General features: G+C 45.7%; 1 protein-coding gene across 1 annotated transcript in view; it reads left to right on the top strand.

Annotated features, from left to right (window-relative positions):
- PPP4R2 (protein phosphatase 4 regulatory subunit 2) overlaps positions 1 to 13,804 on the top strand; it is a 67,916-nt gene that overhangs the window by 15,113 nt on the left and 38,999 nt on the right. The window lies entirely within an intron of this gene.

Raw genomic sequence — 13,804 nt, 5'->3', positions numbered from 1 at the left:
GCTCAGATGTGGTGTTACTGGAGGTGAACTGAAAATGCAGGTAACACGGTAACATCGCAGCAAAATCATGTGCATTTTCAGTGCCATTATCTGTTCCTTTTTCTCCTCTGCAAACACCATTTTCGGCCGATATGTTTCTTTGGCTGAAATTTCGGTGCATCTCTAGTGGTTACGTGTGTACAGCTGCAGTGTATGTCACCCTGTCATTGATTTGAACAGGCTACAGCTATAAGCATATGCCTGAGACTCTTGGCTGCAGAAATATGCTCGTTCCTGACGGCCATGTGAATGTCGCCAAAAGTTGAACCTGCTAATGATTTGTTCCTGTGATTGCTCTATAAAAGTTGATTGTACTCAGATAATGAAAGCTTGCTTGAGGAAAAAAATATAGTAAAAGAATTTGTCTTGTTTTCCAGGGAAAAACACTGCTCTAGGTTGCCACCAGCGGCCGTTTTTACATGACCTCTGCTGAATTTAAGCGTTAGTGCCAGGCAGAGCCTTCACCAGTACCTTACCTTGGGGAATCTTTACATTCTAAGTGGTGGTAAACTCTTTGAGAAGAAAAAAGTTTCCACCTGCATGGCATTATAATGTGCTATTATGCGCCACATACTAGCACATTATGAAAGACACCTTAAATTCCAGTCTTCTTTCAAAGTTTGCGACTCCGCCTGTCTGGCTGGCTGAGCTGCGATTACATCACTCCCATGGCACACAGCTCTGAAGCAACGGCACAGTTATACCGTTCCTTCAGAAGGCATGTGCAGCTGAGGTTACTGGCTGTTGCTCGCTAGAATATCTCCTAAACGGTGCATGTTTAGGAGATATTTATTTTACCTACAGGTAAGCCTTATTATAAGCTGTAGGTAAAAAAAAAAGTTTACTACAACTTTAAGCTTTTTAAATGTAAAAGTTCTGTTTAGGAGCCATCCTGAAAAAGCCTTTCTAATCAAAGTTCAAATTGGTTCTAGAGGAAGAAGGTGTTTTTTACCTTAACTACTTGAGGACCAGGCCTATTTCTGACACTTGTCTACAAGTTGAAATCATTTTTTTGCTAAAAAATTACTTTGAACCCCCAAACGTATATATATTTTTTTTTTCAGCAGGGACCCTAGACAACAAAATGGAGATTGTTGCAATATTTTGTAACACTGTATTTGCACAGCGGTCTTACAAATTTTTGAATTAAAAAAGAAAACTGTAAATTTAGCCCAATATTTTTGTCAGCCTTCAAAATTGAGCACGCTCGTGCTCATTTCTACATGTTTCCAGTTTAGAGTTAGAGAAGGTCTAGAGCTAGAATTATTGCTTTTCCTCTATAGATGGCTCACGCATTTGTGTTCGCTTCTGCGCTCAAACTCGGAGAGACGGGGCGCTTTAATTTTTTTTTCCTTTTTTTTTATTTTACCTTTTTATTTCTATACTGTCCCTTTAAAAAAAATAATAAATAAAATTATTTTGTTCATTGACAGACACAGCTTCATATCTTCTTGACCCTTGGGTGTATGCTGCCCCCTACAGGAATAGGACACTGGGTGGATAAGTTTGACCGCCCATATGGCAGTCTCAGGGGGTATACTCCCACTTTCTGCTGTAGCTCTTCGTTTTTTTTCTGCATTGTCCGGAGTAAGGACCTAGTTCCTTGCTGGGATCTCTGGTCTTGGCATTTTTTCCTTTTTAACGCCTCACGTGTTAGGATCGGGCCAAGAATTTAGGCTGCGGCTTTGCGGCCTACTCACTGCTGCTGCCTTCTGGCATACGGCGTAGTCGGGTCAAAAGTTTAGCCTGTGGCTTTGGGGCCTACACGCGGCTGACTGGTCAAGTTGTCTGAGCTGCTGACGGGCATCCGCCTTGCTTTTTGCAGGGTCTAATCGGTGGTCCTTTTGGGACTGAGGTCGGCGGCCGCCTCTGCTTGTTATATTTTCAGGGTGAGTTTGGTATATAGCGACTCTACTGGGTCTGTGTCCACGCACTTCAAGTGCTCTGACAGTGAGGATGATTCCTCTTCTACTGCATAGACGCATGAAAAGGCGCTGGTGGATGCGGGACATTTTAAACATGGGGGATGCGGCTGCTCCGTCAGAGGCGCCGGTCCCCTTTCGACCCGCAGATCCTCAAAAGCGGCAAAGGTATTCCCTTTTTGTCCTGCCTACTGTGACAAAATTGTCGTGAGTCAACGCAATATGGCGGTGTCGAAACGTTTCAATAGACGGTATCCCTTGAGTCTCTGAGTACGTGGGCAGTCCCACCTGTGGTGGGCTCTCAGGTTTCCGGGCTGAATACATCCACCATAATTCCGGTGGAGTCTCTGGTTTTTGAAAAAGATCCTTTTGACAGGAGAGCGAGCGGAAACTTTAGTCCGCCACATGTTTTTACTGTGGCCGGTTCGGTCTTTTGGCCCGTGTTCACCATAGCATTGGTGTCTCTGATTTTCCTGAGTGGGCAAACCTTTGTGCCGGAATCTGGAGGGGGAACAGCCTCCACCTGCCTTTGCGGATCTGGAGGACTATTTGGTCCAGGGGTTGCAGTTAGTCTGTGATGCCTCTCTGGATGCAGCTCCCTTAGTCTTTGTGCTGTCTGTGATGTCTGTCTCAATGATCCTTCGGCACATGATATGGCTGCTATACTACCTCCTCAGAAGGTTCCAAGAGGACCTGGTCTGGCATGCCGAGAGCAGGTCCTTCCAGATCTGCAGACTAGCCCTCTTCTGCCTGAAAGGGCGCCATCGCCCGTATTTCAGGTGAGGGAGGGCATCTTGGCTTCCTTCCGGACCCATGGACCTCCCTGATTCAGGACAAGTGGGTCCAGTTTTCGGTCTTCTCCTCCGGAGGTTCTTTCCTTCCAACCTACGTTTTATCCCCAGACCGCCTGCAAGGTCTCTTCGAGGAGGTGCAATGCTTGCTACTATTAGGGGGGATTGTCCTGGTCTCAGAATCAGAACGTTTGTTTCATCGGTTTTTTTTTTCAAACTTGTTTGCAGGTCCCAGGAAGAAAAGTGAGGTACGTCCAATCTTGGACAACAAGCTCTGAAATGTTTCTATTGGAGTCCATTTGTATGTTAGTGGCATCCCTACATCTTCTGCGAGCAGTCTCTGACTGCTATGACAGACAACCTTGAGATTACTGTGCCGACTCTGCAGGAGTTCGGTTGGAAATTTTATTTCCAGGTATTGGCTCTGGTTCCGTCCACCTAGTTGGACTATCTGGGTCTGTTCTGGGCCCAACCTCAGCCAGGGTGTTTGTCCCATAGGACGAGTTCCAAAATCTGTCCACACGAGACCTCTGCAAGAGAGATTGTTGCCATGCATAGCAAGAATCCAGTCTCTAGACCATTTGATCCTGTTGTGCCGGGGTGCTTAGGTGGCTTCACTCTCCGGCACTTCGACAGAGTAAATCTTCCTTCCCCTGTACTGGATGATGGTCACCATGGATACCAGCCTGTCCGAGGGGGGTGGGATTGTTTCCCATGGATTGTGCTCAGGGAGTCTGGACATTTCCTCTGGAGGTGTAACTCCTGAGGTGGTCCTGTTGCCCTCTCGTCTCAACAGGTGCTTGGGTTTGTGGCACGGTTTTGGGATCCTCTGACCGACGCCACAGACGCACTGGTGGCTCCTTTTGGGGCCGATATTGTCTGATATATGTCTGTCCCCTTAGTATTTCTGAAAGACATTGGCGATTTGCTTTCCTCGTCCTTTCTACCCTTTCTGTGGCTCGCACTTTTTCTCCAGGAGTTTTGCCACTTGGCTTCCTTAGTGCGGTTTCTTTCCCCTCGTGGGATCTCAACTTGGTTGTCGTTTCTTAAGTAACCGCCGTTGGAAATATTTGTGAGATTTTTCTGATAACATTGTCCCAGAAGGTAGCCGCCTTGGTGGCTTTTTCTTCTGCACTGAGTGTGTCGCAGCTGGCAGCTTTTGTCGTTCACCTTCTTTGGTGGTTCACGGAGATAAAAGTGGTGCTTCATCCCTGCCTGTCGTTCCTTCTCAGGGTCATCTCTGGTTTCCATTTAAATAAAGACATTGTGTTGCTTTCCTTTTGCTCTAAGCCTAAGCACCCTAAATAAATTCCCTTTTTATATTCTTTTGGATGTGGTTTGGGCAATCGGGGTGTACCTGGCAGCAACTGAGTCATTTCGAAAATCTGATTCCCTGTTTGTCCTTACAGGTGGACCCTGTAAGGGGCTGACCGTGTCTGCTGCGACCATTTCCAGATGGATCAGGCAGACGGTGGTGCAGGCCTATTGCATTAAGGGTCAGGATCCTCCTTTCCCTGTTAAGGCGCATTCTACGAGGGTGCTTACCGCTTAGTGCCTCTGGGCCTTCCATCGTCATGCGGCAGTGGGCAGGTTTGCAAGACTACCACCTGGTCATCCATGCACACTTTCACAAAATTTTATAAGGTGGCTATGTTGGCATCTGCGGCTGCCGCCATTGGCCGCAAGGTTTTCCAGGCTGCTGTTGGAGAGGATTGGTCCTCTTTGGAGGGTGTAATTTTTTTTTGTCAGATGAGCGCCAGTTTCCTGGTTGGCTATGTTTTAGCTTTTGAGAAGTAGGTTTATTGCTGTGTTCTTCCCACCGTTCATATTGACATTGTTTTGGGACGTCCCAAGGGTCAAGAAGATTTGGAGCTGTGTCCGACAATGAAAGAGAAAAAATGGGATTTTTGTCTTACCGTAAAATCCTTTTCTCTGATCATTGACGGGCACAGCACCCACCCCTCTAATGAGTTGGGGGTGTCTGTTCTTCTGATACTGCTGGTTACAAAGTTGAAGAGCTAGAGCAGGAAGTGGGAGTATACCCCCTGGGACTGCCCTATGGGCATAGTCAAACTTTTCTGCCTAGTGTCTTACATCTGTAGGGGGCAGCAATAAACCCAAGGGTCAAGAATATATGGAGTTGTGTCCATCAATGAACATCAGAGAAAAAGATTTTATGGTAAGAAAATTATCCCTTTTTTTTTTTTTTTTTTTGTTTATTATTTCTTTTACAAGGAATACAAACATTCCTTGTAATAGAAATAAGCAAGACAGGTTCTCCAATGTGAGATCTGGGGTCAAAAAGACCCTGGATCTCACAACTACACTTTCAGCAAGAAAGAAAATTAGCCCTTTAAGGCCTTTGGGAGGAAGCGACATATGTCGCTCTGGTCCTCCAAGGCCAAAGAGTTGAGTGGGTGCCATCTTGCCCTCACTCAACTTCCTGCCTGGGGCATGGACGAATCTGATAATTTTCCCCGCTACTGACTGCTCCGGGAAAACGACTGGGAGGTGGGTGGGCACCTCTCCTGCCACCCATAAGTGATTCCATTGCGAAGCCGCCACTGGGACCACTTTTATGTGAAAGAGGACCGCCGGCCATGTATCGAAAGCCTAGGGCAGCTATCTGCTGCCATAACACCAGTATTTAACATCAAAGTAGCGACGTAAATACACGGTGGGCGGTCAGGAAGTTGTTAGTATATGAAGGTTAAAGTGGAGTTCCGGGCACAGAAATCATTTTTCAACAAACATACCCCCCGGACAGTCAGGGCTAGTACATTCCACAATGGCTAGCCTCTGATCTGTCCCGGTTCGCACTTACCTTTTAGAAGAAATACTCACTTATAAAATTTCTTCCACAGCGTTTCCATCTCTCTTGTGGGCAGCTGAAGCCGGCGCGGTCCTCTTCGGCGTCTTCTTCTCCCAGAATGCGCCTGCACCGGCCCCTCTCGTCACTTCCGGTGCGTCGCCCGGAAATGACGAGCGGGGCGGGTGCCTTCGCATTGATTCCTGGGAGCGATGACGTTCAGCTCCCAGGAATCAGTGCAAGCACGGAAGTGACGACGGAGCCGCGGCACAGAGGGAGGAAGTGAAGACTAGGTGAGTATATTCGATCTTCAATTACAAGGTGAGTAAATAAAAAAAAAAAAAAAAAAACCTAACTATCCAATTCCTTTTCAGGTGAAGGGTACCAAGCGGACGGGCACAAAAAAAAAAATATTGATTTTGTGCCCGGAACTCCGCTTTAAAAAACCTTGTGTGTGCAACTTACCCAGCCCCTCCTTATACTTAAGCCTGATGTCACTTTGCTGTTCTCTCTCTTCTTTGGCTCAGAGGCAGCAGTGGGAGTCATTGGTTCTTACTGCTGTCAGTCACAGCCAGTGAGGGGACAGGGCCAACTGATCGCGGCTTGGTAGCAAGCTAGCATGATTTTTTTTTTTTTTTTTTTTTTTAAATCTTTGTCACTAAGTTTACACTTGCACTTGGTGAGGGGCAATAAAAGGCAATTAAGCCCCGGGAATTCCAACACCTAATTAAGCCTTAATGTCCCTTCCCCCACATAAGACCTAGGCTAACTAACCTGTGTAAAAAGATGCATATACTTACCTATTTTCAGACTGTTTAGGTATGGTCATGTGATGCAGATGTCCAGGCAGGGTGGGTGAGCCGGGTCCTGTCCTGCCCCCCCTACTGTGGTCCTGTCCTGCCTCGGTCCGGGAGGGGGGATGGTGTGTGGTCGGGGGTGGTGCGGTCCGTCTGCCGCCACCCAGTGTAGACATGTCAGGCAGGTGTTCTGCTCAAACGTTCCTCTCCCTGTAAAACAGCCTTTTGACAGCTGCAGTGTGCATGAGGCTGTAAGCTGAAATTCCACTTTAGGGCATCTTCACACTGCCCCGCTGCGCTTTGGCTAAAGCACAGCTAACCCACAGATTTCTATTCAGTTATGTCCTGCAGTTCTGGTGCACTTCCTGAAAGAATTATACCCCCTGTCATGTTCAGTGGTCAGTACCAAGAGAGTGGGGCCACGCTACAACCATATACAATGCACACATTTGTGGTGTGTTATTGCAAGTTTTTAGGGGTTAAAACAGCTGGTGAAGAGGAGACATATCACCTCCTCACCTGTTGAATGCCCTTTGAAAAGTGATCTACTAAGGATTGCTCTTCAAAGAATGACACTAATGGAAACAAGCCCTTAAATTGTTCCTAAACCCAGGATCCTGCATTCACGATATCTGGTCTCCTACAGTACACAGAACATAGAAATGCAATTATTTTAGTAAATCTAAACTGATACTTTTTTTTTTCATCAGCAGTATATAGCAATTAGTGCAAACTTGTGACTTGTATCAGTGGGTGCTGGTAGCTTGTAGGAGGAGTTTTAATTTCTCCCATGATTGTCCTATCCGGCTTCAAGACCCATGATTCTCTGTCTGGACAGTGCTGATTGGCCCTTTGCTGATCACATGCACTCTCCCAAAAAATAAAAGTTCACTAGCCACTTTACCACCGGAGGAGGATTTTGCTGTCTTACGTCCAGGCCATTTTTTGCGATTTGGCACTGTGCGACTTTAACTGACAATTGCGACGCCGTACCCAAAACTAAATTTACGTCCTTTTTTCCCCCACAAACAGAGCTTTCTTTTGGTGGTATTTGATCACCTCTGCGATTTTACTTTTTGCGCTATAAACAAAAAAAGAGCGTAAATTTTGAAAAAATATTTTTCACATTTTTTTATATGAAATTCCCCCCTCCCCCCAAAATGTAAAAATCAAACTTTTTTTAAAATTTTTGGCCAATTTGTTTTCTGCTACCTATGTTTGGTAAAAAAAAATCACAATAAGCGTATTTTGATTGGTTTGCGCAAAAGTTATTGCGTTTTTACTAAGGGAAAGATTTCTGTCATTTTTGGTGTTTTTTTTTTTTTTTTTTTTTTGCGGGACTGCGACATTGCAGCGGACAGATCGGACCCCTGACTGAAATTTTTGACGCTTTTGGGGGTACCAGTGACATTACTACAGTAATCAGTGCTATAAATATGCACTGTTACTGTAAAAATGACACTGGCAGGGAAGGGGTTAATTTTATTGGAGAGGGAGGGGTTAATGTATCCCTGGTGCTTACTAACGTGTGTGGGGGGAGGGGACTGAGTGACACAGGGACAGATCGCAGGTTTAGCTATGCTGAACCCTGCAATCTGTCACTGTCTGTCACTTAGGAGATCTGCCCGCTTTGTTTACACAAGCGGGCGAATCTCCAGACTCGATTCCCCGACGATCGGGGAAGAGCGGCGCTGATCACTGCCGCTCCTCCCCTGGCCCGACTCCCGCTGTAACTGCGCCGCCCACAAGGGGAGGAGTCCAGCGACGTAGGTCTACATCGCTGGACGGGAACGAGCCACTTTGCCGCAGTACAGTCAATGTGACTGAGCAACATGACTTTATAGATGCTGTAAATGAGTTTTTTTTTTTTTTTTTTTGGGGGGGGGGGGGGGGGAACAAACCCTTGTCCTTTCAACATTGGAATAAGCTGCTTTATCAATGCAGGTGTTTGAAAGCTGGCTGTTGCAGTGGGGTGCCAGGTGTGATGTGGATGATGGGGTGGTGTTGGCAAGGTTGCAGTGGGTTGCCTGTCGTGATGAAGATATGGAGGAGGATCGCGGGAGTAAGGTATCAATGAGTTGCCAGGTGTGATGAGGGTGACGGGTAGGGTGTTTGCAAGGTTGCAGTGGGATGAGGATGATGGGATGTTAGCAAGGTTGCAGCGTGATGCCAGATGTGATGAGGAGGATGATGGGGTGGGGTGTTAGTAAGGTATCATTGAATTGCCAGGTGTGATGACAGTGGTAGGGGTTTTAGCAAGGTTGCAATGGGGTGCCAGGTGTGAAGAGGATGACAGGGGCTTGGGGTGTTGGTAAGGTATCTGTGGGTTGCCAGGTGTGAGGATGATAGGGGTTGGGGGTGTTGGTAAGGTATCTGTGGGTTACCAGGTGTGATGAAGAGGACGATGACGGGGTGGGCTGTTAGTTGTCAGGTGAGATGAGGGTGACGGTGGAGAGAGGAAAAAAAGGAAAGCCACAGAAAGCAGGATCACAAATATAAAAAAAAAACATAACCCATTTTTGGCATGATCTGTATTTATGAATTTTGAAGTAGGGAAATTTATTTTTAAAAGTTAAATATCTACACTCTCAATATGCACCTCTGTAGGCTGTAACTGATGCTTTTGAGAGGTCGAAAAAGAACACTGCAAAAACATGTACAGTACAGGGGTGTTATCTCCTTTATAGAATCACTGCCTTTTGAAATCCACTATAGCCGGTGTCCTCATGCTTTAAGGGAGGCGGATCATCCATCAATCAAGATGTGACATCCCGCCCACTGTTTGTTTTTGTTTCTTGTTTTTTTGTTACTGGGAATGGAGGAGGGAGGGAGGGACTGGGCTGTCATTTAGGATCTCTATACATGCCCACATGTGTGATGTTAATGCCTTGTGACTTGAATAGCCCCGCTAAAACCAGGAAGTGTTCTAGCAATAGAGAACAGACTGAGCATGTGCAGCTGAACTACACTTAAGTGGGGTAAACACAAGAAAATCGGGTAAACAATCGTCCGTTTTTTTTTTTTTTTTTTTTTCCCCTTAACAGCAAATCTGAACAGATGAAGGAGCATTCGTACGAAAATTCTCGCGTACAAAGGCTTTTTTTTTTTCCTTGTACGAAATTCCTATGCAAACGGTACACATTAAATGAAAATCATTTGCTCTTTTCCCATACAAGAGAAATTTTAGTTTTGTTCCTTTGGGAATTTTCGTACGAAGTCTGAATCGGCTGTCGAAAGTTGTGTAGACTATGCAAAAATCTTACGAAAGTTCTTTGGACGAAAATGTTTGCCCAATATTCTTAGTGTGTACGCTCGAGCCTTTACTGTGTCTTATCTGGGCCTGTCGAGAGTGACCGTGCAGGAGGGGGATGATCTGTGCATACAGGATCTCACACACAGCCTTTCTACACATTGCAGAGGATTAATCACTTAAGTTACACAGTGTGTATAAAAAGCAGCATGCTATTCTGCATCTACAGACAGATTTCACTGTTGTGGGTTTAGTAACACTTTAATGCCTCCACTGTCATCTAATACAACCTGTAAGCATATTGCTATGTATCAAATAGCAAAAATGTTTTGAATTGACATACGCCTGCTTAGAGATGTCCACAGCAACAGCAACACAAAGCCTCCCCCAGCTGCCAGCAAAACTGTCACTCACCCCCCATTTACAACAGCAGCATGAAGGTTTGAGCGTGGCTAGTAGGTTGGGAGGAGCTGCTCAGATGTGCTGGTACATGTGCAGTAAGGGAATTGCGAATGTGTACATGGCTCCCTTGCACAGCGTATCACAGCACACTTCTGGGTCTAAAAAGCAGAGAGAAGCCATTTCTATTGCATCTATACAGCAAGTGCCAGGTGAGAGACAGAAATATGTCACCAAGGCAAGAAATGAGAAAAAATATTTTGAGTACAAATAAAAAGAGCATACTTGATTGGGGAAACCTTGCAGATCATGGCTTTAAAGAGTAAGTAAACCCTCCTCTGACACTTTTACCTATAGGTAAGCCTATAATAAGGCTTACCTATAGGTACTGTAAATATCTCCTAATCATGTACCGTTTAGGAGATACTTACCTTTCATGCATTCAGTGACGTCACTGGCGCATGCGCTCTGAAGGAACGGCCGCTGGTGCCGTTTCTTCAGAGCCCTGTGCCGTGACTGTCGGCTCCCACACGCGTGACGTCACCGCGGCTCCGGCCAATCAGATGGCCGGATGCCGCGATCCTGGAAGACGGGCGACTAGACATGTCGTCCAACATACAGGTAAGCGGGCGGCACGGCGGGGGCTTGTTCTAAGGTAAGTATTTCATAATGAGCTAGTATGCACTAGTATGTGATGCATACTATCTCATTATGTGTTTATCTCACAGGTTGCAAGAAAAAAAAAAAGTTGTATGGGTTTACAACCTCTTTAAGTTTTTTTCCAGGAGAACCACTTTAACCACTGGATTTGAGGGATAGATGATAGGTGGAGTCTTGGCTTCAAGTGGTGAGGTTGATTCCCCCGCAGTAAGTTTAAGTCTGGGTCAAAGGTGCCCCAAGCAGAGGCTTTATAAAGATATTCTACATTGTAAGGATGAAAAAGACATCAGCCCATCCAGTTCAACTGCGTGTGTGTGCGTGTGTGTGCGTGTGTGTGTGTGTGCACACGTGCTGTTAACCGTACATTGCATACCCCTGTATGTTGTGGTCTTTAGGGTGCCCATCTAATAGTTTTTTGACAACTATTGATGCTCCCTGCTGATAGCACTGTTTGTGGAAGAGAATTCCACATCCTTACTGCTCTGACAGTAAAGAACCCTTTACACAGTTAAAGGTTAAACCATTTTCTCCTAGTTTTAGTGAGTGGCCACATGTCTTATTGAATTCCCTTTCTCTGACAAGTTTGTTCCCTATTCTATGGTCACCAGTTCGGTATTTGTACACTGATATCCTATCCCCTCTCAAGCGTCTTTTCCAGAGTTCCGGTTCCAGCACATCCTTCCTGAGGACCGGTACCCAGAACTGGATGGTATACTCAAGATGTGGCCAGGCCAGAGTCTTGTAGAGTGGGAGAATAATCTCTGGCGTGAATCCCCTTTTTTTTTATACATGCCAGTATTTTGTTGGCTTTGCTTGCAGGGGCTTGGCATTGAATGCCATTGCTAAGCCTGTTTACTCAAACCCTCAGGTCCCTTTCCATCTTAGATTCACCCAGAGATTCTCCCCCTCCCTCCAGCGACTAACTTGCGTTTGTTTTTCTGACACCCAAGTGCATTCCTTTACATTTTTCAACATTAAACCTCATCTTCCATGTAGTTGCCCACCCCATTATTTTGTTTGGACAGAGCGCAGCCGTAGTGCAGGAACCTTCTTCATAATCGCTGCGACGTTGACTCATGGCAACATGAATTGTTCCATTGCTGGCAGTGGGATGCGACTTGTCATGCGGTTTGGAACTGTCAAATCGCATGACAAGTTTTACCGGTGTGAACGGGGGCTTAGGCTGGGTTCACACTGCCACACGAAATGGCTCACAGCACGGGTCCAGTGTTTCCCTGTTCACCGTTTCAGGTCCGATTTCAGTCTGAATTTTTGGTTGAATTCAGACCTGAAATGGACCAGAAAACGCACAGGACTCCTGTGCAATTCGCTCCAGAGATATGTGAACTGGCTCCATAGAGATCCAGTCACAATCTCCTGACATGCGAATTGGTTGCAGGGAAACCCCGTATCCGATTTCGCATTAGTGGGAACCCAGCCTAAAGGTCCTGCTGTCTTCACTGCTGGTCTGTGCTCTTTGAAATGCTAAGCTTACAGAAGCATTTTCTTGCCTTTTTTTTTTTTTCTCTCCCTGTGTTCTATACTGATGTAGGGGCTGGCAGAAGGAAACAGGTATCCCTATGCCTTGGGAATATAGGAATCAGTTGATGGCAGCCTTGTACCAGATAGCTGGTACAAAGTGTTGAAATTCACTTAATGCGTCACAGGAAATGTAATTAACTTTTGTCAGTAAATGAGCTTTCCTTGTGAAAATCTCACTAGGTGTGGCAGACTTGTCTATCTGTAATATTTTTTTTTTTTTTTTTAACAAATGATGAATATCTAGCTGCTCTGTTCCTAGCTATTCTTATGTAAAGTGAAACCAAGCTGGTGACCTCTTTTGAAGTCCTACTGCTGCTATTCTAGAACTGGTGGTGATTTTTGACTGTTGGTGAAGGGGTTTAGGGCCATATTGGGCAATCTGTTGGGGGTCTGTTGTGGAGTTTAAGAGATTACATCCAGGGTGAACGCTTTCCACATTTTGTTTTGTTACAGCCTTATTCCAACATGGATTAAATTCAATATTTTCCCCAAATTCTAAAAACAATACCCCCATAATGGCAATGTGAAAGAAGTTTGTTTGAAATCTTTGTAAATGTATTAAAAATAAAAAAATCCAATAAGTATTCACAGCCTTTGCAATGACACTCAAAATTGAGCTCAGATGCATTCTGTTTTCACGGATCATCCTTGAGATGTTTCTACAACTTGATTGGAGTCCACCTGTGGTAAATTCAGTTGATTGGACATGATTTTGAAGGCACACACCTGTCTAAATAATGTCCCACAGTTAACAGTGCATGTCAGTGCACACACCAAGCCATAAAGTCCAAAGAATTGTCTGTAGACCTCAGAGACAGGATTGTATCGAGGTACAGAAACACTTTGCAGCATTGAAGGTCCAAGTGAGCACAGTGGCCTCCGTCATCCCTAAATGGAAGACGTTTGGACCCACCAGGACTCTTCCTAGAGCGGGAAGCCCAGCAAAACTGAGGCATCAGGGGAGAAGGGAGAACCTGTTGGTCAGAGCGCCAGCATTTCTGTGGAAGAACCAGCTCTGCAGCACTCCACCATTTAGGCCTGTATGATGGAGTGGCCAGACAGAAGCCACTTATCAGTAAAAGGCACACGACCGCCTGCCTGAAGTTTGCCAAAAGGCACCTGAAGGACTCTGACCACGAGAATCACCATTCTCTGGTCTTATAAAACAAAGATTGAACTCTTTGGCCTGAATGGCAAGCATTGTGTCTGGAGGAAACCAGGCACCGCTTATCACCTGGCCAGTACCATCCCTATAGTGAAGCATGGTGGTGGCAACGTCATGTTGTAGGGATGTTTTTCAACAAGAGGAACTGGGAAACTAGTCAGGATCGAGGGAAAGATGAATGCAATAATGTACAGAGACGTCCTTGATGAAAATTCTGCTCCAGAGTGCTCTGGACCTCAGACTGGGGTGAAGGTTCATCTCCCAACAGGGCAACGACCCTACACACACAGCCAAGATAACAAAGGAGTGGCTACGGGACAACTCCTGTGAATCTCCTTGAGTGACCAAACCAAAGCCCAGACTTGAACCCGATTTTGAACATCTTTGGGGAGATCAGAAAATGGCTGTGTGCCGACGCTGCCCATCCAAC

The sequence above is a fragment of the Pelophylax lessonae genome (genome assembly GCF_965119305.1).
Source record: "Pelophylax lessonae genome assembly, chromosome: 8".
Lineage (NCBI taxonomy): Eukaryota > Metazoa > Chordata > Amphibia > Anura > Ranidae > Pelophylax > Pelophylax lessonae.
This window is presented reverse-complemented; position numbering and strand designations above follow the sequence as displayed.